General features: G+C 40.3%; 1 protein-coding gene and 1 long non-coding RNA gene across 6 annotated transcripts in view; one reads left to right on the top strand and one right to left on the bottom strand.

Moving 5' to 3' along the window:
- The window catches only part of ADGRG4 (adhesion G protein-coupled receptor G4), a 1,842,483-nt gene that overhangs the window by 1,332,362 nt on the left and 483,755 nt on the right, over nucleotides 1–26,366 (bottom strand). The gene's annotated exons all lie outside the window — the stretch shown is intronic.
- LOC144829445 (uncharacterized) overlaps nucleotides 1–26,366 on the top strand; it is a 280,058-nt gene that overhangs the window by 231,512 nt on the left and 22,180 nt on the right. For both annotated transcript variants that reach the window (XR_013610671.1, XR_013610672.1), the window contains exon 4: nucleotides 13,126–13,233. This is a non-coding gene — a long non-coding RNA (uncharacterized LOC144829445). The remainder of the gene's footprint in view (nucleotides 1–13,125; nucleotides 13,234–26,366) is intronic.

Genomic DNA, 26,366 nt, shown 5'->3' with positions numbered 1-26,366 from the left:
GTTATGTTATGTTAATGCTATTTATAGAGCGCACAAATACCAAAAATGGTGTCTCGGCGCTAAGGACAGCAAGTAACCCTACAAAACACCCCTCACTGAAACAGCCAGGTTTTCAGGCTTTTTCTGACAGTCATGCGGGAACAGGCCTTCCTGATCTGAAGTGGAAGAGAGTTCCACAACCTGGATGTGCTCTGTTGAAATCTCCGCCCGCCCCAGTGCAAGGTCCGGAACTTAGGCACCACCAGCAGATTTGCCCCGGTAGAACGGAGCTGTCTAGCTGGCTGATACCACACAAACAGCTTCTGAAAGAGAGATGGACCATTTAGCATCAGGGCTTTATGGGCCACACAGAGAGCCTTGAATTTAATTCTTTGCTCCACTGGCAGCCAATGCAACTTCCTAATTTCCTCTGTGACAGACTTGTACCGTGGCAGATTCAACAACAGGCGAGCTGCCGAATTCTGCACTACCTGGAGTTTCCTCAAACATTGCTTCTGGGCATTCAAATAAAGCCCATTGCAGTAATCCAGCTTCGACTGTATAAGGGAGGTAATCACCACTTTATTGGTTTGCGCTGGAATATAGGGTAGTACCTTCCTAATTTTCTTTATAAGGAAATGGGAAGCAGACACAATGGCATTCGTTTGTTGAACAAATGACAATCTATTATCAATCAACACACCCAAGTTTTAGTTTTTGCCATTGGAGTAGGCAGGGCACCCATTTCCGCAGGCCACCAAAGATTACTCCAAGAGGGATGTAGGTTCCCGAAAATCAAAACTTCCGTCTTGTCGGAATTTAATTTAAGACAATGCCTACTCATCCAATTGTTGATCGCTGCCATGCAGTTTTGAAACTGCAAGGCAGGCGGGAGCTGGTTTTTAGGGCTCGGGCCTACGCCACCACGAAGTGGGGGGCGGAGCTTCCGAGCTCTTATGCGTTAAAAAAAAAAAGAATTCAGAAAGGGGACCGGCTGGCACATTCCTTAGTTTTTTATGGCATCTGCCTAGTGATTCGTCTTCGCTGTGCTGTCTATTTAATAGCGTTTACGTGATAGGCTATATGTAATGTACGCGTGCCCGATTTGGCATATTTTCGGCGGTTTCGCGCACGGCAGACTTATTAATCTTAATTAGGAGCTGTCAGAGTGCCCGTGTAATGCAATCCAGATGGTGCGAGCGCGTTCACCATTGCATTGCATACAAAAAAGTCATCTGATCTCTTCAGAGAGTGTCCGCAGGCGCTGTACGGGGCATTTTTTTCCAGGCGCGAGGGGTCTTTGTAAAATCGTAGACTGCGCCTCGTTCCCCGCAAATCTAGACGGCCAGCGCTCTAACCAAATATGCGACAAAAATAACCCGGATGACAGGGAAATGTGTTGACATCACTGGTCGTGTAAACTTAACAGTGCGTTTTTATTTAGGAGGAGCCGGTCGCATTTCTTCTCACCCGACAAAGGCTTGCTGCCTCAACGACAAGTCCTAAATGTCAGAATTGCGCCACAGCACAATGAGGCGCTGTGTCCCCCTCTCAAAGCGTCTAATGTGCTGCAGCCAAATGACCGATTTTTATGGGGCGGCCAAGAGGGTTGTGCTGCAGCCGCCCCCGGTTAACGTGCTAACATTACAAGCCTCACATCCTCATGGCAAGTAATGCGCGTCCATGTTTTAAAACCGAAAAAAACCTCAAAATGTAAACGAAGATCTTGCCCTGTGAATTAATTTGTTCCCATCTTAGACTTCAAGAGACAGCATCCAACAGAGAATCAAATCAAGCATTGTCAAGCGCAACAGGTCTAGCCTTGCAAGCTTGCCCTTATTTATTTTTTTGCTAGCAAATGCAATAGACATTACAGTTTTAAAAGTGAAAATAGTAAAATTGCAAGTTGGGAAGCTACAGGACCCTCACAGAACAAATAAAATAGAAATGAAAGACATATTGGCCCGTCAAGCCCTGGTGCATGTGGTCATTCTCAGTGTACAACTGTCAATGGATGAAAAGTGGGAGACCTATTACCCCACGGTGTATGCTACGGTGGGCGGAAGCAAAACGAGAGTAACAATGTAACAGGCCACTGGATGAAGAGGGCAGATCCAAAGACTTTATGGATTTACATATGTATTTAAAAGGGTTTTTAAATAACACGAAAGACGATTCTAAGCCAGACCTAAAAATGTGTTGTGTGCAAGGACAGCAATATAAAGAGGCTGTGGGTTCATGACTTTATACTCCACTTGTATCTATCACCATCACTTATAAGAATATGTAACTAAAGGCACCAGATGCCAGGGTGGCATTCTACTGTTCACCAACCTGGGGCACAAAACAAGGCCTAACCCTTCAGTTATTACATACGACAGTGTGGAACTCAAATTTATAATACTGATTTAAGATGTCTGCATTTGCTCCAACTAGAAGGAACTCTGGAATCTTTAGAACCCATGTTTACTATGTTTACTGTGAAATCAAGCAACCTGTTGCAAGTCCTGGTAGGAAGACGCTAAAATGCAGAAAATGTCCATAGATCTGAGAAGGCTGTGGAGTGAATGTGGTTCCAGCTCCTTTCTCTGTAAACATAGTGTAGCCGAGATAAAGTACACATCATGCAATCAAAGTTAAATAATGTCAATAAGCACTTTTCGGTGTTCGGTACAAAATGCACTCAGCACAGGTTATGTGATGCAACCGATCCTGTTTACGAAAAAAGGGTGGGGTTCAGGCCGCCATCTTGTGTTTTTGTTTTTTTAAAGAAAACTCTGCATTCTACAGGTTTGAAAATGCTCTTTTAATATCATACTGCACTACCAGTTACTGCAAAGAGCAGCATGGCATCTGACTGATGGAAATCTGTTTAGTGACCACCCAAAACAGGCTGAGTACGGAACAAGCACGTCACAACTAACTTCGAAAAGGACGTTTAAGACCAGGGCCTGCGGGCAGACTACAAGGGGAGGATTCAGGTTCCACAAAAATGTACCACGGACACCTGAAGGAGCTTCAAATAACTCGTTTTTGAATACCTGACTGAAGAAGGCGGTGCATACCTTTGCACTGCTGTAAAAATATGATTATATATCTGGGAAGTAAAATAAGATCTTCTTACATAAGCTGGCTGCGTTACTTATTGAAGGCTCAAAAATGTAAATTCAAAGGACAGCATAGCAGTTTCTGAATTAGTTAAAGATTAATGAGCCAGACGGTCGCATCCAACAACGAGGGATGCCGCTTAGACTGGTCACGCTTCATGCAGCAGTTAAGACCCGGTTTACACAGCATTAACGTATTAATATGTAAAGTAAAATACACCACGTGGACTTGTGGAACCCAGGACTAGGTGCATTATGCGGTAAGTCAAATCTCAAGGAACTGTTACTTACTCCCAAAAAGTTACATATAAAGGAGTAGTGAAGTAGTGAGTAGTGAGTAGAGTAGTGAGTAGAGTAGTGAGTAGTGAGTGCAGAGTAGTGAGTAGTGAGTAGAGTAGTGATAGTGAGTAGTGAGTAGAGTAGTGAGTAGTGAGTAGAGTAGTGAGTAGAGTAGTGAGTAGTGAGTAGAGTAGTGAGTAGTGAGTGCAGAGTAGTGAGTAGTGAGTAGAGTAGTGAGTAGTGAGTAGAGTAGTGAGTAGAGTAGTGAGGTGAGTAGAGTAGAGTAGTGAGTAAAGTAGTGAGTGCAGAGTAGTGAGTAGAGAAGTGAGTAGTGAGTAGAGTAGTGAGTAGTGAGTAGAGTAGTGAGTAGTGAGTAGAGTAGTGAGTAGTGAGTAGAGTAGTGAGTAGAAAGTAGAGTAGTGAGTAGTGAGTAGAGTAGTGAGTGGAGAGTAGTGAGTAGTGAGTAGAGTAGTGAGTGCAGAGTAGTGAGTAGTGAGTACAGAGTAGTGAGTAGTGAGTAGAGTAGTGAGTAGTGAGTAGAGTAGTGAGTAGAAATTAGAGTAGTGAGTAGTGAGTAGAGTAGTGAGTAGAGTAGTGAGTAGAGTAGTGAGTAGTGAGTAGAGTAGTGAGTAGTGAGTGCAGAGTAGTGAGTAGAGTAGTGAGTAGTGAGTGCAGAGTAGTGAGTGCAGAGTAGTGAGTAGAGTAGTGAGTAGAGTAGTGAGTAGAGTAGTGAGTAGTGAGTGCAGAGTAGTGAGTAGAGTAGTGAGTAGAGTAGAGTAGTGAGTAGGACATCAGAGGCAGCAGCTGTGCAAGCTTCTTACACTCACAAGGAGACCACAGGCAGCTGAGGTGCAATCTTCTCCCACTCACAAGAACGACATCACAGGCAGCAGCAGTGCAAGCTTCTTACACTCACAAGAAGGACATCACAGGCAGTAACGGTGCAATATTCTCACACTCACAAGGAGATCACTGGCAGTACACACCACATGAACACACTCCATAACACATAGCAACAATACATTGGCATTTACAATGCCATTAGCTCAAACTCAAATAAATCTGAGCCCGATTGCATTTCTAATGCTTGTTGTATGATGTTACCACAATCTGTGAATCATCTGCATAAGATGTTACCATAAAACCAAAGTCTCTGACCAATGGAGCAAGTTCGGAGACATAGACATTGAATAACGAAGGACTCAGCGAGCTACCCTGCGTAACTCCGCATGGCAGCAGATAGGAGGATGAATTAAACCCATCGAGAGGACACTGTCGATCTCCTCTCCCGCAAAATGGAAGCTAGCAATGCAAGGGCCATGCCGTCCACACCCAAGATTTTTAATCGGTGCAGCAGGAGCGTATGATCAACAGTGTCAAACGCAGCAGAGAGATCGAGGAGAATCAGATTTGGCACCCTCATCAACCGGCTTCATTACATGGGTGAACAACTGAACCAACATGCCACCAGAATGGACTGTGCTGAAGAATGCATCTCAGGCCTGGAAGATGGTACTACAACTATCAGAAAATATCTCAGAAAGATGGAGTGACTCCTTAAAGCTGTTGCAGCCAAAAACAAAGACCTAGAACCAAGGTCCCATCATAATAAGATCCGTATTATGGGAGAGGTTGAGTCGACGGATATGGGTCATCCGGACATGTTTGTTGCGCACCTCCTTGAAGACCTTTTGGATCATCAGAGGTTTACATCAACATTTGTAATAGAACAGGCCCACAGGTCCTTTGGCCAGCACCCGCCACCTGGCTCTCCTCCACACCCCATTACCTCTCACCTGCGAAACTATAGAGAAAGGGACACTGTGCTACACCTGCACAGGAGTGAGGCCCGGTGCAGTACCAGGGTTCTGCCGTATCCCTCTTCCCAGACTTTACTATGGCAGTGCAAGATGCATGGCATAAGTTTGCAGATGTCAAAAAAGACTATGTAGTACAGGTTTGAAATATGGCATGCTATACCTGGCCGGGCTCCATTTAGAGATCAATGGAATAACTTGTATCTTCATCAACCCAGCGGAGGCCACTGACTTTTGTAAACAACACAGTATGGAGAAGACTCTTCCTCACCGAAACACACCAGAGTACTCTTCTTCTGACATCCCTGCTGGGGCAGACGCGATCCATTTCCTGCCTGAAAGAATGGAATCTGCCACTGCGTGCCCTTGAACTACCGTAACTGCTATTCTCAGCCCACCTGTGATAGTACTTAACAATGTTTTTTCTGATCTCTTGTCTTATCAGGTATCACCCATCTCATGGACCCCACCAGCCATAGCATTGCTCACCCCCTGAAGTTTATACCATGTTGCAGATTGTTGAGGTATAAGTTTTTTTGATCGTTTATTCTGGGATTCGCTGGGTGCCTTATCATCTAGTGTGGGTTAGGGTAGGATGTTGTAATTTTTGTGTGTTTTTTGTTTGTTCATTTTACCAATGCCCGTCTGGTATTTACAACTCTTACTCATACATACGTATGCTCATAAACGCATATCTCTTGTTGGCAGTGACTCAGGCAGCAAGGGAACATGCAACATTAGGAGCGTCAACAATACCCGTAAACACAAACAAGTACTCGCCTATCTAATGCAACATGGCATAAAAATAGCCTTTTGTCAGAAGCCCCACCTCTGAGATACGACCTTGTTTGCAAACTCTTGGGGGACCCGCTAATATTTCTCATGCTACAGTACATACTCATGTGGAGGGGGAACATTAATCCATAGCTTTATCAAACAGAACAGGAGATATGTTTTGGTTACCAGGATTATGGCAGGTCAATGTGTTCTCCTGGCCAATATTTATGCTGCAAATGTAGATGCCCCCAACATCTATCAGGAACTCTCTGCCTTAATGTGGCTGGTCATAGCAAACCACATTATACCAGGATGAAACCTCAACCTGGTGCATGCCCCTTTGATTCGAATGTGGGTGGTAAACTGCAGGCTTTAAGTAATTTCTGAGACATTATTGATACCTATACTTTGACAAATGCTTGCAGTTTTTGGCCCACCAATGCCCCTGAATGAACATTTTACTTTGCACCTCTTGGAGTGTGGACACGCATCGACTATTGGTTTATATCTGCGAATGCCACTTTGTAGCTGACAAATGTGACCCATCTTCCACACATATAATAAGACCACTCACCGGTGCGGATGGTGCTGTGGTGCCCTATAGTGATTGTCTGGAGCACCAGTGGTGCTTCCAGAGAACTGTTCTCCATGATGAGGTGTTCCACTCGGAGATCTGAAACTCCATCATAAAATACTTTGCACTCAACTCTAGCTCAGTTTCCAAGTATGCCACATTGTGGGCCACCTTCAAGGCATATATATGTGGGGTGTGCCTATCCAAACATGGTGGAGTATTGTGGGACATACTCAATCGCCAGGCTTGCATAGAGACCGAACTGCGTGATATTGACCGTGCAGACTGCCAGTGATGCCGTGGGAGCCGACTGTATCGCTGCTCGGACCTTCTAGATACATTTTAGGATCTTGCCAATAGAGAGATGGCTTGCTTGTGGAATTGACGCGAGAGCCAGATGATATGGAGAGGGAGAGAGCCTGGACTGCACCTTTGTGTGGCCGCTGCACCTTAATTACCTTAGTGAGAACATTACTGAACTGCAGTCGGAGTGCGAACAGGTGACTAGTAATATCTGGCTCCTGTGGCAGGGGAGCCAGGTAGAACTATTGGCGTTCCACGAATGGCTTAATGCCAGACACGCAGACATAAAATTTTCAATTGAACACAGCAAAACTAGGATGACGTTCTTGGACATAGAACTCACATGCGCCCAAGGTCAATTTAAAAACATTGCTGTATAAGAAAGCAACTGACAAAAATACCATCTTACATCACAGGAGTGCCCACCCAAGAAATTTAAAAGCAAATCTTCCCTATGGGCAATTATTGCGTATAAGGAGGAATTGTACAGAATTGAGTGACTATGAACAACATGCTAAAAATTTCTGTGGGGAAACGAAACAGAGAGGTTACCCGAAAAAACTTTTGAAACATTCATTCAAAAGAGCACGGTTTACACCTTGTGAATGCCTCTTGCAAGTCAAAAAGAAACCAGAACTAGACAGATTAGTGTGTGTAACAACCTACGGACCCGACACACACAAAATGTGGCAGGCGGTACATAATAACTGGCACCTCCTTGAGGGCCTGGAATGTCCTTTTCCACGACCCATTTTCGCCTATATAAAGAACCAAAGTATAGACCAACAGATTGTCAGAGCTGATGTTGCATTACCAAGAGTGAAAAGTGACTTGCTGTCACAATGGAATTTGAAACCTGTTGAGGGCCACCACAAATGTGGGAATTGTGCGGCGTGTCCAAATACCATCGAGGGGAAGGAATTCTGCCATTCAGGAATTACATGGAAACATCTGGAGTTCTCAAATTGTAAGACTAAAAACGTAGTTTACGTAATACTGTGTCCGTATATGAAGGTCTACATTGGCAAGACCAATCAACAAGTCAATCTGAGGATCAGTCAACATAGATCACGCATAAAAGAGAAAGTAATGACGGCACCTATGGTCGAACACTTTGTCAGTAAAGCACACGATGAGAATGATTTCAAATGGTCAATTTTGTTTGTAATGAATCAAACAAATCGCCCTCCTGATGTTGACAGAGTGTTGTTACAGAAGGAAGCGTATCTAATATTAAAATTCAACAGCACGCAGACAGGGCTTGATAGTCTGTCAGAGTTAGCAAGACTGTGAATTGTATCAACGTCTGTTGAAATGGTAAACACACAATATTTCATGAGGTGTCTTGGTTCTTATTTACAATACAACATGGGTGTGGAAACACCTCCAATAAAACCAGAATTGTGTACCTTATAATTTCCATCATAGTAAATTGGACCCTGATATAAAGTGAAAGAGGACCAGCATTCGTTGGGCGATAAATTTGAAAATGCCATATGCAACTTCTGCCCCACCACTTCTGCATCAGATAATTTCCATGAGAAATGGTGAGCAAACGAAGGTTTTCGATATAAGATATCATGGCACTTGAGCGGTCACATACTGGGTACACATTCCACTCTTTGAAATACCCAATGTGCTTCAATTATTTTCAAAAACTTCGTGTCCCATAATTCCGTGTTTCACACCACAAAGAATCAAATTGGGATTCTGCCAAGATGGCAGCTGCCTTTAGTCGATAGAGAGACAGACTGGGGCGCCATCCGAATGAGAGGTCAATTCAATGCTTCTAACCGGCCGGTTGTCGAGTCTAGGCTAGCGTTTCAAACATTGGAGGGAACACAATCTTAAACATTCGTTGTTGTGTTAACAGGGACCCTTGGATCCTGAACACAACGAGGTACTAATAGTAAAAAGTACGCGAAACTGGAAACAGATACGCTATCGCGAGCGATTGTTTAAGAGAACGCTGCAACATTGTTGCAAGAACGTTCAAGCATGAGGGTCTAAATGTTTACCCGTTTGCCTTCTTCCCGACAGTTTGGGGCCAGCCGGTTTCAGCTAACTGTCGAATAACGAACACGGCCTCCAATTTACGTAATAATTTTCAAGGTACGTTTCATAAGCGGCCCAATAATTACAGGCAACATTTGTTTACTGGGGGTTTTAGAATGGTAACAGCTTTCATTTCCCCCATTAGATTGTGTGGAGTGACTTAAACTGGAATTGGCAAGTACGAATTGGGTAAAGCACATCCCCATACATGGAGTGACTTCATATCGTCCATTGATTCTATGAATTACGGCTTGTGTAATTAATAAAAGCTCCTCCATAAGCTCCTATTTTTTTCTAAAATCTGGTAGGTTGATTTAATAGATTTTTGTGCTAAGCTTCAATAAGTGTAACTCAAATAGAGAGGTTCCTTTAAGTTGGCAAATACAACTTTATTTTTTTCTTTACATCCTACATAGATAAATGACAAAGCCCTGATGAGACTCCGGGAACTGGATTCCTGGATTCGAAACGCGTCTGCGAATGTGTAGGAGTCACATTTTGTCACCAATAATGGAACCTAACAATTGCTTTCATTTAATGATTGTACTCCTTATTAATTTTTGACTTTGTCTAAAAATACAGAATCAGATTGTCAGTCAGTCAGTCAAAAACACTTTATTCGATTAATTAAAATCATAAAAGCAAGTACAACATTTCATCCCTCCATATAAATACAAATATAGGTGCAAATTCATCATACAATATACAATAAACGTAATAAAAATACCGTAATAAGGGTTAAATACAATCTACAAGCAGATAATAAAATCACACAGGGAGATCACTAGCCGCTATTCTTTTTGCTTTGTTACGAACAGTGGCCACCAAGAATCTAGCAACCCCATAAATTCCCCGGGTACTACTTAACAGTTGTAAATAAGTGAAGGCAGGCCTAACTTGGACAAACCCAGCCTCTCTCAATAATGGTACTAAGAACTGTTTCCTAATATCAACGTAGTGCTCACAGAACATAATGAGGTGCATCGTATCTTGGATAGAAAATGGAGGATTCAAGTTTGCCCCAAACTGGAAAATGATCCAGTGTGAAATGAATTATATTGAGCCTGAATCTAATTAAAAGGTGACCGTAAAAAGGAATTGTGACAATATTTAGGTATGGCTCAATGAGTAATGAAGTTGAAAGGACATAATTAGCTCTAACACAAGGTTTCTTCAACTCCATTTCCTCCCATTCCAGTGCTAGCATGCCCAAGAAGTTTTTCTTAATCCAACTCAAATCATCCTTTCTAATCACATCTGGAGACATATACATTTCTGGGCGTCCAAGTTTAAGAAACATCTCTTTAATATACACTAACCAGGGAATCTTCTTAACCTTCTCCAGTGCCATACAGTCTCGTAGAATATTATGATTTAATGTAATCTCGCTGTTCAGCCAGGTTTTTGCCCAGCAAATCAATGGGGCCACTTTCAGTTGGTCAATAATGTACCCCAGCCCTAGTTCAGAATGCAAGGAAAATGTGGGGGTAGATTGGGGAACCACCAATAAAGATCTTACAAATTTATTTTCTACTATCTGTAGTTTTTCTTGAGGTAGAAAGCCCCACAGTGAGGCACCATAAGAGGCTATGGTCAGACATTTAGACTTATATACGGTAAAAAGGCTTCAATAGGTCGTGACCCCAGCCGCTTCTCAAAGCCTAATAATGCAGATGTTGACCTTGCTACGGAGGTGCGCTTATCATAAAAAATGACACCTAGGTATGTAAAAACCGGTACCCTAGATACCTCCGCCTCATTACAGGTGAAGCGTTTTATTTTTAGGGCCCTAGAACGTCTGCCCACAACCATAACGTGCGACTTTTTGTTATTCACCGGCAGGTCTAACGAACCCATAAAACCCCCAAAGGCGTCCAGCAAATTCTGCAGTCCCCGGCCAGTACGGGCCAATAACACCGCGTCATCCGCGTAGAGGAGGACTGGGATTACAGAATCTCCTACACGCGGGACGTCTAAAGATGCCCCCTCCAAAGATTGTTTTTTCTTATGTAAAGCTTTCTCTGTGATGTATGATGTATATTGTCTTCATTTAGTATATATATGAAAAGTGTATTCATGTTTGTAAATTGTATTGTATATTAGTGTAAATAGATGTATGTACAGTCCATATTTTTTGCACAATTGAACCAAAAAAAAGTTTTTGGGAAAAAAAGATAAAAGAATGGTATAAATAAAAATACCTGGTCAAACCAAAAAATTGTCGTTTGACTTGTCTAAGTAAAATCAGGTATAAGCAAGGGTGGTGGAGGCAAAATTCTTGTGTTTTACGTTAATATAAGGTCCAGCCTACCCCACGCCCCCAATGGGCCTAACTCCTTAGTGTTACAAAGACACCAACTTGTCTGCGACCTCTATTGCTTTGAACTCAACGCAGTGAGTTTTCCCGGCTCCGTTTTCCGTTACATTTTGGATTACTCGCGTACCATTGTTCTTGCTTATGAGCGCCGGTGCACGGACTCTTTCCTGTCAGAGCCATTCTATGTGTTTTTGATGAGAAATACATGCTACACAATGACTCTTTCTAAATCAGCTGAGCCTCTGAGTGTTTACTTCCACTGAAGAAGCTGCATTCACAGTTTTTCCTCATCTTCTGAGGAGCAGCCATTTTAGATACACCGATATTCTCTGGTATGCTTCCTCAAGTTAATTTATGACTAACAATAGCGCATTTTATTCTATGCTTCTCATTGCGACATTTTTACAATTCCTTCATGTTGAAATTTACTGTTTTAATGCTACATTTTACCATTCAATATTTGCTTTGCGCTGTTGAGACACGCTTTGTCGTAGCCATCTTAGCTTTTTCTGCGCTTCATTTTCATTCGCATTTATTGCATATTGTCTTGGATTGCTACTTTTCCATGTTGTGTGAGGTGGTGTTTCCCACACTTATGCCTGTTCTATTCAACTGGAAGGTTCCCTATGTTTCAGCCTTCTAGGAATACTCGCTGACATTTATACCACGTTTTTCCTTCATAAAACGTGTTTCTTGTGAAACTTTCATTGCATTGTGATATTCTCGAACTCAGTGCACACCAGGAATGAGTGTGTATGGGCAGAACAAAAACGCCATATCCTCCACCCTCTAAACCAAAGCACATTTTAATTAAAAATTCAAAGATCTTCACCGAGCTTTCCAAATTGGAAGATTCTTTAACGCCATCTGTGCAGGACTCAGTTTCTATAATGGAACGTCCTCCTAATTCAGGGAAATCTAATACCAAGCGTCTGAAAAAAGATCCTCCCACACCTCCTAAGCAAACGTCACTTGTCTCCATGGAATTTATTCTGGAGGAAATCAGAGCTCTTCCTCCTTTTATGGAAGAGACTAACACTAAACTCCAAGTCTTGATGCATGACTGGACACAGCTTGAGACAAGGGTTTCCTCAGTTGAGCAGACGGTTACTTCTTTAAAAGAATCCTGCGTTACTGTCTCTCACCTTCATTCTCAAGTTTCAACACTCCAGAAGCAGGTTGAGGATTTGGAAAATCGCAACAGGCGGAACAATCTATGTATTTATGGAATGAAAGAGGGTCTCGAAGGGTTTGATCCAATCACTTTCTTCAAATCCTTCCTTCCTAAAATTCTTCACATGCCAGAGGACACAGTCCTTAATATTCAGCGAGCACATCGACTTGGCCGTTTACCATCTCTTGCATCTTCTCCACAAAAACCAAGAGGAGTTATCCTGTATTTTTTAGAATATACGGATTTACTAAAGGTGCTGGCAGCGGTTAAATCTTCCCCAAAGATCATATGGTCAGGTTCTTCTTTGTTTTTTGCCCAGGATTACGCTAAAGCCACAGTCAATCTTCGTAAAGCCTTTCTTGACATGAGAGCTGAGTTTCGTTCGTTGGGGGCCAGATATGGTCTTTTTCACCCCTGTCTGTTCAAAGTCACGTACAACGATAGAACAACTACATAGGAAGACCCAAAGCGCCTGCAAAGTTTCATTAACTTCTGTAAACCGTCTGCGATAGATTCCTCTGACCCGTCTTCTTCATCTTTTGGCTGAACTTTAATGCAGTGTTTTACTAAAATGTCATCTGTTTTTTTAGTTCACCTTGCTTACCGTTGTATTTTTAAGACGTGCTGTTTACAGTTTACGCTTATAATCTAATTGTTGTTTTTATCATGGTTTTCTGTTATTGTGCTTGCGTTCGCCTTCATGCACCATTCTGACTCTATCTCCATCTCCTTCACTTCCACAGGTTCATTGTTTCCTGATGTATCCCTGGTCTCCCGGTCAGCCGTCCTTAGATGTGTCCCACATCCCATGGGGTCCCACCTCCCTCCTTGTATATTTGTTCTTTCTTCATGTAAGTATGTCATCCTCAAGTATTTTTAGCTCGCTTTTTTCCCTAACTCTTATCCTTTTTCTTTTCCTACTTGCCACCTTTTTCTTCCTTTATTTAGTTGTCATTGATACTTTCTTTCTTCTCAGTTCATAATTGATTGTGTCTTTTCTCTATTCTTATTGTTCATAACATGTTTTTTTTCTCATGCCTCATCTCATAGTCCACTTTTTCTAACAGATTTTGGTATGTTTTTGTCACCATGTACTTCTTTTAAACTATTGTGTCATTAAATCTAGTTTCATGGAATGTTAGAGGACTTAATCCTCCAATACAAAGGTAGAGAGTACTAACTCATCTGGCTAAGTTAAACTCTGACATAGCATTCCTACAAGAAACTCATCTTACAGAAGAGGAGTCATTAAAATTAAAAAAAGGATGGGTGGGAGAGGTATTGTATTCTGGTAGAGATGGTAAACGTAATGGAGTTATGATGTTGTGTCGTAGATCTCTTAATTTTAAATTCATTTCACAAGCTTCTGACACCGATGGCCGTTGGCTTAATGTTAAATTGATGCTCAAGGATGTTCCAGTCTCTTTTTTCATTGTCTACGCCCCTACAGGCTGTGACGCCTCCTTTTGGAGCTCAGTGGCCAAGCAGATTACTCTTCACATGGATGACAATTTTATTTTGGCGGGAGACTGTAATCCGGTCTTTGATCCTTTTATAGATCGGAACTCTAAGGTGACATTTATCCCTAACAAAACACATAAATCCTTCATTCACACGGTCACACAACATAAACTTTTGGATGCCTGGAGATTATGCAATCCTACTACAAGGGAATACACTTTTTATTCCCCGGCGCATCACTCTCAATCACTATTTGATAACTTTTTGTATCGCATAACATCTCACAAGCACTTACACATGTGGAAATAGGCCCAATTCTATTATCTGACCATGCTCCAGTTTTGATTGTTGTGGACATTTTACCCAAACTCAATTCTCCCAGAAAATGGCGTTTTAATAACACTCTGCTTTTGGACCCAGAATTTTCTTCTTCATTTAAAAACATTTTTAATTAATATTTTCTCCTGAATCATACTGATTCTATGCCTTTTTAAACTATTTGAGATCCTTTTAAAGCCTCCGCTTGGGATTTTATTATATCCTATGTGTCAAGGAAACGTGGTATTGCTCGCAATTCTAAACATTCTTTGTTTCAAGACATTAAGAGACTGGAGCATTCTTTTTACACTTCCAACTCTAGAGATGTTCTTAATGCCCTTGTTAAAGCAAAGTTACAGTTTAATAAGGAATCAACAGATAATGCCTCATTATACCTATTAAATCTTGCACGAAATTTTATGGGGGTAGAAATAAGGCAGGAAAACTCTTAGCAAATTATTTAAAAACGAAACAGAACAAAGTGAATATTGATGCTATTTTTGATGATGACTCTGTCTTAAAATTTAAGGACTCTGAAATTTTAGATGAGTTTGCTTATTTTATAAAATATTCATCCGAAACAAACTCCACAGATCACTTACTCTCACAATACTGATCACCCATACAGAAACCCCAACATTCTTCTATTGATCTCTCATCACTAGAAACTCTTATTACACAACAAGAACTCTTAAATGCACTTCAACATTTGAAAAAAGACAAGGCCCCTAGACCAGATGGTTTTACTGTTGAATTTTTTCTTCATTTCTCCAATTTATTAATGCCCAAAATACACCTCTTAATTGAATCTTTTCAATCCTTGGAACAGTCTGGCACCACTTTCTCGGATGCCCACATTTGTTTGATTCCTAAGGAAGGAAAAGATCCGAAGTATTGCAAAAATGTTAGACCCATTTCACTTGTTAATATTGATTATAAAATATTTTCCAAATCACTAGCCCTTCGCCTGGACCCCTATGTCCCCAAGATTTTGGGCAAGGAACAGTCTGGCTTCGTAAAAGGTCGTGTCATACAGGATAACACCAGACTTTTTTTCAATATTTTGTCCAAGGCTATGCATTTACAACATCCTCTTGCAGTTATAGCACAAGATGCTGAAAAGGCATTTGATAGAGTAGAATGGCGTTATTTATTATATGCCCTTAAATGGTTTGGATTTGGTCCTAATTTCATTACCTTAATCTCCTTATTATATTCAAATCCATGTGCTGCTGTGTGTGCTAATGAGTTAATATCTCCCTTTTTTGACCTTGGTAGAGGGGTGTGTCAGGGATGTCCTTTATCCCCCTTTCTCTTTAATTTGGCCCTCAAACCCTTTCTCTCAAGAATCCGTCAAAATGCACATATATAAGGTTTTCAAACCCCTACCACAAATATCAAACTTGCAGCGTATGCTGATGATATTTTGCTCTTTATCTCGAATCCTACTGATTCGATCCCTGCCTTTTTAAACGAAGTTCACTCTTTTCATTGATAGCAGGTTATAAACTGAATAGTGATAAAAGTGAAATCTTGCCCTTGACTAAATATACCTTTAAAGCTGATTTTATTTCCACCAATTTTACTTGGAAGCCGTCCACCATTAAATATTTAGGCTTGAATTTTACACCGACATTAAAACAAACTGTTTCGTTGTGCTTGCATAATTGCATCCAAATACTCACAGAGCTTACCAACAAAGGGCATCCTCTTTATTTATCCTGGTGGAGTCCCCTTGACACTACCAAGATGATGCTTTTCCCCATAGTTTTATATACTATTTCTAACATCCCAGTTTCCATCTCTGCTAAATTATTTAAATGCATTAATTCAGTGTTATCCTCATTTATGGATTAAGAAAAAAAACACGCATGTCTATCCCAAAGCTATCACGTCCTCAAGCTGAAGGTGGAGTTAACTTTCTGAACTTTACCGTTTATCACAAAGCTTTTCTTTTGCGACAAGCTTCATACTGGCTGCTCGATTCTGTAGAGGATCATCCTCTTTGGACGTCAGTGGAACTTTCGCTCCATTTTCCTTTCGAGCATTTCTCTCTTTTTCCCGCAAGCCCCAAACACTTTCTACACCATTAATCAAGTTCACTTCCAAACTATTAAGCCCTATATTTCCTTTACCTTACAACAACTCTGAATCCTTTATAAATTCACCCATGAGGCATAATAAATCATTATTAATACGTAATAGACCTTTTTATTGGAAATCCTGAAGACAACGCGGTATAATTTGGATCCATCAGTTGTTCTCAAATAAAGAATTTCTTTCATTTTCCTTGCTTAAACAGTTATATGCCCAACCTGCCTCCTTCATTTCCAAATTTCAGATTCTTCGGAGGCTGTCCTTGATGTCTATACACCGTTATTCAATATCACTATTACCACTCCCAACACTCATACTCATAATGATCTCTTCGTTCTGTTACAAACTCTGCCCAAGGCATCTAAGTTATACCTTTTTTTGCAATCTGCTAGCACATTGAGACAGAAAACAAGTACTGAAGAGGCGTGGGAAAGAGAGTTTAATACCAAATGGTCTAACATGCGCAAATCCTCCAGATCAGCTACTTTAACGCAAACACTGTATTACGTGTATAATAGTCTTTTGTTATCTCCACAACATTTACATAAAAGATTCCCTAATACTCTGGATACTTTCTGGTCTTGTACATCTCCAAATGCAGACTTATTCCATTTGCTGTTCACATGTCCACCAGTATATAATTTTTGGAAACAGGTCTGGTCCCAAATGAATTTAATTTTTAACACGCATTTCCCGTTTTCTACGACAAATATCTTCTTAGGCAGCCTTTCTTCCGTCTGTGATAACAATGCAACTAATTTCAAAATAATTGATCTATTAATAGCTGTCGCTTTCCAACAAATAACAAGAAATTGGAAGGATTTCACAAAAATGTCATACAAGGCCTGCTGGTTTGATATGTGCCACAATCTTAGACTGGATACATTTTCCAATTTACCTTCACCCATTGCTTTCAAAAGACTTCAGTTATGGTTACCAATTACAACATTTTTTGACACATGTGCTAAAGAACACTCCTTATTAATGCCTTCTCAACAAGAAGTCCTCAAGCCTCCATAGTTTCTCTAACTTCCTTCTCATTCGTTTGTAACTCATATATTATCTATTTTTTATTATTATTTTTATACTTATTATGGATGCTATTGTTCCTGTTTGTATTTAAGTATTCATGCTGGACTATGATTGTATTTTAATGCTTTTTGCTCAAAGCTTGTTTCTTAATTGCATTTCTTGTACAATGACACACCTATTTTCTTGAATAAAATTCTTTCTCAAACTTAACAAAAAAACAGTTGTCCTCCCTTGTTGCTTGCATTTAATTCTTAATATCCCAATCCCATTAACCAACAATTTATTTGCTACCCTGAGAATTCTCCTTACGCGACTTCTATGAGCAGGACTTAGACCTCAGATTAAATGGAACACCCTGGTGCTTCCCTACGAACAGGAAGGGTTTGGTACAATTAAGCTAACAGCTGTACTATCTTGCAGTGCAATGTCAATTTGTGTATCATGGGTATCATGCAGACGCCTTCCTCCCCTATCCGAAACCTGAGAGAGATCAAGTGGGAAGAATCCCACTCTCCTTCAAACTCCCCAAGGGCATCCAGATGGATCCCTCCGATAGACAAATGTTGTCAACCATGAGTTGGGCATAGAGGAATCTCCACGAATCCTTGTGGAGGGTATCCTCTACTCACCAGTCCTCCCAATAGCAAATAATCCAGGGCTCCCCGTGACTCAGGAGAAGCTGGTCAGAGTACCTTATTACATCACAATCTACATACGATTGGGGACCTCTTATTGGATGGCCATGCCTCACGCACTCAGACACTACCTACTTTAGGGGTTCTACACACATGCGCCATTTCCTACTTCAGCACCTACACAACAGGCTGTGCACTCGCATGCTCTCCTACCCGCTAGCCCCAGATAATTTACCTCCTTGGAGTGAGTTATTACAGACATGTAGGGGGGAGAATGGCCTCCAGACTCTACCAGGCCTGCACTGCCATTAAACCTATACAAGTTGATAAGTTGAGAACGGCCTGGGAACGCAACCTGAGGCATTCATTACCTGATAACTTTTGGTATTACTGTTGTAACCAAATGAAACCAGTCTTCCATAACCATCGACACAAACTAATACACTACTGATTTCAACACCGGACCTGCACCACACCAGGGGATCTGGCTAGGACAGACCCCACGCTATTGTCCCCATGTACCAAGTGCAATAAATATGATTTTGTACATTTGACATGGACATGCCTTCACATAGAGACCCACTGGGTGCAGATTTTCTTCCTGATATTGACAATGATAGGAGTTGAGTTTACTCTTGATCCCCTCTTTGCTCTTTTGGGATATGATAGTAATGTCCCGAAAGAGGTGCACAGATTTACTGCAATTGCAGTCCTACTAGCAAAGAGAGAGCTGGCGTTGCACTGGGGCAGTGGGGCATGCCCCACCGACGCGGCATTGTTGAAAGGTATGGTCTACTGTGATACAGCTAGTGAAGTATATGCTAAGATACAACCTCCCACCGCAAGACTCAAAGACATTTGCCAGCCACTTCAAGACTATCTATTGACGGTGGGCAGTAATGTGAGACACTGAGTTATTGAACTGTCATTTTCTTTATACTGTGGCACCCTGACTCCATCCCTCATTCCCCATCAGATTGGAAATAGTCTCCATATTCAATACTCGTTGGAATAAATGTGACCGTGATTGTGTTCAAACTTTTGATCGCCGCCATCCCTCAACAATCTGAGATCTGATACATGACTCTGAATGTGTTTATTATGGCCGTACTTACCAGACTGCTGTTAAAATAATGCCAGTTGACCCGTGTCTGCCCTTTGCATGGGCAATCAGTTGTTCGGTATTGTTCTAATCAGGCTTAAAAGACAAAGGGCCAGATGTAGGAGCCCTAATACCGGTCGGAAACGGCCGATTTTGGCCGTTTCCGACCGGTATTAGGGTTTTCAGATGTAGGGCATGCATTTACAGTAATTACCGATTCGGTAAAATTACCGAATCGGTAAATACCGAATTTTAACGATTCGGTATTTCCACATCTGGAAATACCTACATCTCCCCCTTAATATTTACCGATTCATAAATACCGAATCGGTAAAATTCGGTATTTATGAATCGGTAAATATCATTTACCTACATCTAGCCCAAAGTTTTTAAAAAAGAATGCTGATGCAAGGTTAGATTGATTGATTCATGAGTGCATTATTAATACAACACTAGGTGTATATGACATTTTTATTGAGCCTTGTCAAAAACTTCATCATAAGGTTGTATTGCTAAATAATATTAAGACATCAGGTATGGGAGATATTGCGAAAAGGCTTTTCTATCGTGCTCAATTAATTGAATTGATAAACCGTTTGAGGGGATAGCATGATTTTGATCCTCTGTTCTGCACATTTAAGTTCCTACTAGCATCAGGTTGCGGAAGGGAGGTATAATTGAACAATGAGGTTCCTCCTCCACATCATCTAGAAAGTTAAGATACAACACCAACAAAGCATGCATATGAAAGTAGGTTTTACCTGTCGAGAGAGGTCTGTGGAAGAGTTCATTCAGAACAGAAAAATGTCCCAATGGGGTCTACTCAGAATTTGTGCCTATCTTGGATCATGCAAGCAAAGTTATTGCCCTAGTTGAGCCAGCATTCCAAAGATCGTGACCCTAGTGTCTCCATTTCGGTAAAGGGCAGAGAATGGGCTGCAGTGTGACCTCACCAATTACTCTGCCGTCACTATTTAGCCAAAGCAATAAATTCACAATAACCTCAACTCCTGCACCTGTAGCCAGGAGGCTGTTCTTACACTAATCTCCAGAAGGATTTACCATTCTACATGAAGCTCAGTCACTGCATGAACAGCTTGGGGTCCATCCAGGCATCCTCCTCTTCCACCCCTTAATCTTGATTTTGCCAAGTAAATCGTGTTGGCCACCCTATCTGGTAAAAGTCGTGGTATTGCCGATACCCCTTGTTGTTTTCCAAAGTTCCTGTTGGCTTTGCTCTGCAGGGTACGTGGATCATACCATGCTGGTATGTGTCAACCCCGAGCAGCATTCATCTCTCAACATTCCAGGCCTCTCACCAGCAGATCAGTATTGATGAAAACCTGAACATATTCTCGTATGATGTCAGAAACCGGAGAAGAACGATTTAGCATTGGCTCTATAATGACCTCTGTTGAATTGTACTCTGCTCATCATTTCAACTGGTGTTATGCATCATAAATGTATATTCTTCTCAAGTAATACATTTCTAATCAATTTATAAACTTCGTTTTGTTGTATATTTTGTTAACATGCATCCTTTGGCTTGAATACACACTTATGTAGATTATTCCTGGGTGAGTTTATGTTTCCTTTTTTTGCTCTACTACAAAATAGAGACTCAAAGAGCTTTACCACCTCTCATTAAATTGTGCAAAAAAAGGCGGCGAATTTATCAAAATATCTCATTTCAACAAGTGAATAATATTACAATGTATAAATTCATTGCTGTTATACTGTGGGTAGTGTGTTAGACTGGCTGAAACATAGAGCCACCACTTGAACAGCGTCAAATGCTAACTTATAAAGATCAGGCCTCTCCTGAACAAAAATCTCTTCACAATATTAGATACTCACCTGAAAAACATTGATCAAATAATTACTAGTTTCAAGTTTATTTATTATTGCGCGGCTAATTAAAGCCATTGCAAGTGGTTAAAACATACAACTAAAACTAACCAAGCGTTAGTAGCACAATTTACAGAATGATTTAAAATGTCAGTGCATCATTATTGTAAAAATTCACGCTGGATAATCTAGGGTGGGAATTCCGTGAGGGCACGACCAAACGAGGTTATCACGCCCTTGGAGCAGCTCCAGGTGAGATGCAAGCTCAGCTGTTTGTATTGGGCGACGTAGGGGGATAATGTTGATAAAAATGTCGGTAAGTCCTGGAAAGTGCATAGAGGTCATTCTAAGCCCAGTCTGTGTTCTAAGCCCGGTCTGCGTTCTAAACCCAGTCTGCGTTCTAAGCTCGGTCTGCGTTCTAAACCCAGTCTATGTTGTAAGCCAGGTCTGCGTTCTATGTCCGGTCTGCATTCTAAACATAGTCTACATTCTAAGCCAGGTCTGCGTTCTAAGTCCAGTCTGCGTTCTGAACCCAGTCTACGTTCTAAACCCGGTCTGCGTTCTAAGCCCTGTTTGTGTTCTAAACCCAGTCTGCGTTCTAAACCCAGTCTGCGTTCTAAGCCCTGTTTGTGTTCTAAACCCAGTCTGCGTTCTAAACCCAGTCTGCGTTCTAAACCCAGCCTACGTTCCAAGCCAGGTCTGCGTTCTAAGTCCGGTCCGCGTTCTAAACCCAGTCTGTGCTCCAAGCCAGGTCTGTGTTCTAAATCCGGTCTGAGTTCTAAGCCAGGTCTGTGTTCTAAGTCCAGTCTGAGTTCTAAACCCAGTCTGCGTTCGAAGCCAGGTTTGCGTTCTAAACCCAGTCTGCGTTCTAAGTCTGGTCTGCATTCCAAACCCAGTCTGCGTTCTAAACCCAGTCTGCGTTCTATGCCAGGTCTGCAGTCTAAGTCCGGTCTGAGTTCTAAACCCAGTCTGCGTTCTAAACCCAGTCTGCGTTCTAAGCCAGGTCTGCATTCTAAGTCCGGTCTGAGTTCTAAACCCAGTCTGCGTTCTAAACCCAGTCTGCGTTCTAAGCCATGTCTGCGTTCTAAGTCCGGTCTGCGTTCTAAGTCCAGTCTGCGTTCTAAACCCAGCCTGCGTTCTAAACCCAGTCTGCGTTCTAAGCCACGTCTGCATTCTTGGTCCGGTCCGCTTCTAAACCCAATCTGCGTTCTAAACCCAGCCTGCGTTCTAAGCCAGGTCTGCGTTCTAAACCCAGTCTGCGTTCTAAGCCAGGTCTGCATTCTAAGTCCGGTCTGAGTTCTAAACCCAGTCTGCGTTCTAAACCCAGTCTGCGTTCTAAGCCATGTCTGCGTTCTAAGTCCGGTCTGCGTTCTAAGTCCAGTCTGCATTCTAAACCCAGCCTGCGTTCTAAACCCAGTCTGCGTTCTAAGCCACGTCTGCATTCTTGGTCCGGTCCGCTTCTAAACCCAATCTGCGTTCTAAACCCAGCCTGCGTTCTAAGCCAGGTCTGCGTTCTAAGTCCCGTCTGCGTTCTAAACCCAGTCTGCGTTCTAAACCCAGTCTGCATTCTAAGTGCGGTCTGCGTTCTAAGTGCGGTTTGAGTTCTAAACCCAGTCTGCGTTCTAAACTGGGTCTGCGTTCTGAGCCCAGTCTGCGTTCTAATTCCGGTCTGCGTTCTAATTCCGGTCTGCCTTCTAAACCTAGTCTGCATTCTAAACCCAGTCTGCGTTCTAAACTAGGTCTGCTTCCTAAGCCAAGTATGCCTTCTAAGCCCGGTCTTCAGCTACCAGGAAGGTTAAAACGGTTGAGATGTGCAAGGAGCGAGCAATAGCCCGTAAAAATAAAGTCAGTACTTGAGTGAGGTATTCAGGTTGGATCACTGAAATATTATCGACGGTCACATTATCGACTTACTAAAATATCGTAGCAAATTTATCGAGTACTAAAATATCGACTTTCTATACTTATTACACAAACTACTAAAATATCGACTACAAAATATCGAGTATTAACAATCTCGAATACATAAATATCGCCTTAGTAAATATCGACTACAAATATATCGTTGTTCATGAAATTACCACAAACACTACAAAAATATCGACTACTAAAATATAGACTACAAAAATATCGTAAAAAAAAAAATATCGAGTTGCTTTCTCTACATTTCATGTCTAAAATACCATATTAATCGTCTATAAAAGTCAGTGCTCTATAGAAAAAACATTTTACATATAATACCTGTTACTTTTATCACCTTCCTATTTAACTACATTTCCTATACATTCTATAAAATGCGTTCTATCTTTTGGAAAATATTCTGCACATTTAACTAACATTTTCATTATTTTTAACCACTTACATATCTATTTTATTTAACAACTAACTGGCTTTAATGCAGAAATCACCACATACCACCATTCTCACATCGACAAACATACCAATTAACCCAAAAAAATTCAAACTAGCCTATACAATCCTTCCTTTCACCCTGCAACCAATTAAATGAAAGCACACAAAATACACATACTATAAAAGGGATACATACATTCTACCATTTGGTGCTGCTAACTCTTAGAAAGAAGATGCCAAAACTCTGAAGATTTCTTCCTGACCAAACATCTTTAAAGATCCAGCTCACTAGCTAATTATTCAAGTAAGTAACAGTGCATTATGTAGAAATCTAAATTAGTAGTGTGATAATGTACTTATATCTCCTAACTCTTGCACTTATTTACTTTTTATCTCCTTCTACATTTCTGATAGAAAGTACTACAAATAAATACATAATACATGTTCCTATTTCTTCACCTGGAAAATCAGATAGTAAGTATACATTAATGTTGTGTTATACACCAACTGCTTTTTTTAAACACTATTTCACCAGATTCATTCTCTATTTTAAACATTTTATTCACAGATAATCAGAGAATTTCCTATCTCTATACTACAAATGTATAAAAGTAGACTCATTAAACATGTAAGTATATATGTTTTTGTTAGTAAACCCCCAATATAATAAATCATATTTTCTAAACAACATATCTTGCATATTACATCTTCCCTACAGATCCAATTATAACATCCAACATCAACTATACCAAAAGACAAAACGACCCTTGTAAAAAATGTAAGTATAATTGTAATTGGCCTAAAACCTCAGAAATCAAACACAATATATGTTCTTAACACCATGTTATGTTTTTTATATTTTCTCAATAGATATTCTGAATACATCATACATCTATTCTACCTACAGCAAACAAAACTACTTTTTTTCAAGTGAGTATACTTTTAAATATTTGCCATTTACCAACAGTTCCAAAAATTGTTAATAATATTGTACAATTATTTATTCTATCTTCTCTACAGATCAGAACTTTATAACCTTGATCTACTGCACCCAATTCTACAATTCAACTATTTTATCAAGTAAGTATATGTAACGTTCACATCAAATGTAGTAGTAAACTAAAATAAAAACTGCTTTTTCCTAGAAAAATCGTTTGTTATGTGTAAACATTAACTTAGCATTTCTATATTCTCATACCAACAGTAAATCAAGAAATACATACAAGAAAACCCTTCAAAATACAGTTCTGGATTTCTGATTACTACTGTTAGTAACTGTAAGTATAAATACATAATTAATTATGTTTGCACCACAAAGTGAAAGATATTTTTTATAATTTTGTTTCTTTCTACTCTTTCCTAGAACAAGTTAAGCTAAATGACAGAAGGTGCAGAATTTGTGATGTCACAGAAAAATAAATTACTGTTATGTTATATGGGTTATGTTTATAATCAGGAAAGACAAAGTGGTAGAAAAGTTTTCTGGAAATGTACAAAATATTACTCTAACAAATGTTATGGAAGGGCTACAACTGAGGAAACTAGTGTGTTATTTACCAGGGAACACAATCATCCCCCCAATGTCACAGAAATTGAAATAAGAGATGCTTTAGAAAGTATAAAAACTGCTAGCACACAAAGTGATAAACCAACAACACAAATCCTTAAGGAAGAACTGTTAAAAGTCCCAGCCCATGCTTCCGGTCAACTACCCTCTATTGAATCCCTAAAACGCACAATTGCATACACTAAAAGACGCACTTGCACAACCCCACCCAACCCTACTACTTTTGAGGAAATTATTATTTCACCAGAAATGTCCATCACACACAATAAAGACAAATTTATCCTTTTTGACAATGAAAGCAGTACAAACAGAATCATAATGTTTGCAACTGCAAGTAATTTACGAAAAATCCAACAGTGTCCCCAATGGATGATGGATGGAACATTTAAACCATGCCCAAAACCTTTTTATCAACTATATTCCATCCACGGTTTATACCATAACTATAACATCCCTTTCATTTACTGTTTGCTACCAAACAAACAGCAAAACACTTATGCAGAAATATTAAATGTTCTCAAAAATGAAATCAATAATTATTTTCCAGAAAAAATAATTATTGATTTCGAATTAGCTATGATTAATAGCATTTTGAGAACATTTCCCCACACAGCAATCCAGGGTTGCTACTATCATTTCAACCAGAGCATATGGAGACATCTCCAGAAATCCACTTTAAGTATTCTATACTCAACAGATAGCACATTTGCCTATCAAATAAAAAAATTGATTGCACTGGCCTACGTTCCTGTTACCGATGTAGCAGAACACTACAATTTATTAATTGACAGCACATATTATAAGAGGAATGAAGATAAACTAACCCCATTACTGGACTATTTCGAAGATACTTGGGTGGGAAGGTTGCACAGATCTGGACATCGACGCCAACCCAAATTCCATATCCCTTGGTGGAATGTCTATCTTAGCACTTTAAACCAAGAGGCTAAAACAAACAACAGTGTAGAAGGGTGGCATAATGCTTTCCAAGCTACCACAAGCAGAGCCAGACCCACATTCCATAACCTAGTAGAAGCTTTGAAAAAAGAACAAAGCTATCAAGAGCTAAGAATGGAACAATCTGTGACCCAAATTGGTCCAAAACTAACGAAACAAACTAAACAAATGTTCCGACTACTGCAAAGTCAAGTCACACTATATCCGACAACTAGAGGATTAGAATACCTGTCAATAATTGCAAAAAGCCTACTATAAAAATGTCTACAATAGATACTAATCTCTTATTACAATAATTATACATATAACAATAGAAAAATGTCTGTTAAAATTATAAATAATACATATTTGTTTAAGAAACGGATCAAAAGTTCGTACCATATTTGTGAACAAATATGCAATATTTATAATTACATCACACATACACATTACATTAAGTTCAACATTTCCCACCCAACAAAATAATTACTTAAAATACTTACAATTTCTGTTGATGAAAAAAACGTAATGAAGCAAAATACAGTCCATTGCAATGTATAATAATTCCAGTATAAGAAACCATCAAAAACCCGAAAATAATGTTAAAATGAAATAAACGCTCCATTAAAATCCGAA

Source organism: Lissotriton helveticus, chromosome 4_1, assembly GCF_964261635.1.
Source record: "Lissotriton helveticus chromosome 4_1, aLisHel1.1, whole genome shotgun sequence".
NCBI lineage: Eukaryota > Metazoa > Chordata > Amphibia > Caudata > Salamandridae > Lissotriton > Lissotriton helveticus.
This window is presented reverse-complemented; position numbering and strand designations above follow the sequence as displayed.